The following is a 2,148-nucleotide window of genomic DNA, read 5'->3' on the forward strand; positions in this document are numbered from 1 at the left end:
ATATATATATATATCTTGATTGGTTGATTGATTGAACGAAATAATGCCGACCGGTTTTGCCCATCGCTACGAGATCGAACTGAGGCGTAGGCTGCCTAACACTTCACTCTGACCAAAAAGAATTGGTGCCAACCAGCTAAGAAACTTGTTGTTTTAATAACCATGAAAAGCATGCGTACACGCGCGGCAGGGATCGGCGAATGAACGTGTGAATATGCCACGTCACTTGTCTGTATACGTTGACGTTCGAACGGAAAAGCAAAGCTGGTCAGGACGTGGTGGGATGTTAGGCACGCTAACCCGCAGAACAAAATTATTACTCGCATAGCTGCTTTATAGAATCTGTTCATTTGCATCGACTTTTATTGAGTTTAGAATTATGGACAAATGTATATATTTGAGTATAAGGATATAAAAGAGAAGGGATGTGATATATAATACACGGTAAATATTGTGAAAATACCTGTCCATTAAATTCCACTAAACCTTTGCTGTAGATTGCATAGAGAATAAAAAGGCATACGATGAAAACAATTTTCTAGTCTAACATTGTTTGTTTTTATTCAATGAATGAATCAGCATTGATCTCAGTCATTTTATGAATGTGCCGTACTTGTCAAATCAATGATGATATGATTAAAAATTAAAAATTCGTCTTCATCTCCTCTCACCTCTCCTTCTCTCTCCCCCTCTCCTTCACTCTTTCTCTCTCTCTCTCTCTCTCTCTCTCTCTCTCTCTCTCTCTCTCTCTCTCTCTCTCTCTCTCTCTCTCTCTCTTCGTCTCTTTCTATCTCTTTCTCCCTCTCTCTGTATTTGTTCTCCTATCCTTCCCGTGCCTAGTACACCCTCTTTCTCATCGTCTCTCTTGTAAACAGGAATGATGCTATAAATCCAAACTTGTTGTTGTAACCGGAATAATCTTTAATATCTTACACAGTGTAGCCACAACTTTCGACAATCGCACAAAGAGACAAAGAACGCGCACACGCGCATACGCGCGTGTGCTCACCTCCGCACCCAGAACCAGCCTCCCCTTCCTACATCTCTGTCCTCTCTATTACCCCCCAAAACTCCTACAAACATACTGCCCGCACATGTAACCGTTCTCACAGACCGCGTCCTATACCCCCCATTTCACAATGACCCTCTAATCTGTCTAACCTAACCACGTCTACCATTCTCCCTAATACATCAATGTAGCCGCGCATCTTGTTGCGCGACGCTCTGTCTAGCTATAGACTATGGCTAAAACAACTACCAGTCTAGCTTCACTGACTAATCCATGTAACACGTGCAAAACAAATGTTACATCATCTCCCTTTTCCCCAAAACGTAGACTACCCTGTCATCGATTCAGCGTCCTCGCTGATCTACACTTCAACCTAAACCTAAACAATTGAAAAAAAATTACTACCCTGATACTTTCCTAACTCAACCCAACGAGAGAAACGTCTTTCTGTCCGATTAAACAACCCACAATCAATACACACAAACATAACAACAATCAAAATACAATAAGAAAACACATATGAAGCGTAGAAAACAAGTAACGATAAAGTTCGATCACAATACAAGTCAGAAACTCAACACATTTGGCATGAATATTCTGATATCGCTGCAATTACTCTCACTCTTGCGTATTTTTATGGCTGTAACGTACGTGGCGTATGCGTATACCGACACGCATTACCGAAACCACGTTACATCTGGATTATATTCTCATAATCCCAGGGCACACATGGGCCCATGCACACAGGCATTAATAAACACAGCACTGATGTGGTACTTTGTTACTTCCACACATCATACAGCCAACAAAAATCATCATATATCATCCATCATACATCATACAGCCAACAAAAATACGCAAAACTGATTTCATATTTTTAATGAAATGTTTTAGGCCTATAATCAAACTCTAATTGAAGAATGTGTTTAGAGGTCTGACAATATAGTGTAAACGTACCGTCACTGGTTAGCACAAATTCAAGAAAACGATCACAAATTTCTAAACAAAGTTTCACGAAAACGATTTTCCACAAAAAAAACGGTCACAAGCATATATCATGAACAAAATACCGCGTACATAAAACAACCATAAACCTACATACATACATACATACATACATACATACATACAATGTCAGT

The sequence above is a fragment of the Priapulus caudatus genome, unplaced genomic scaffold (genome assembly GCF_000485595.1).
Source record: "Priapulus caudatus unplaced genomic scaffold, Priapulus_caudatus-5.0.1 Scaffold2742, whole genome shotgun sequence".
In the NCBI taxonomy this organism is placed as follows: Eukaryota; Metazoa; Priapulida; class Priapulimorpha; order Priapulimorphida; family Priapulidae; genus Priapulus; species Priapulus caudatus.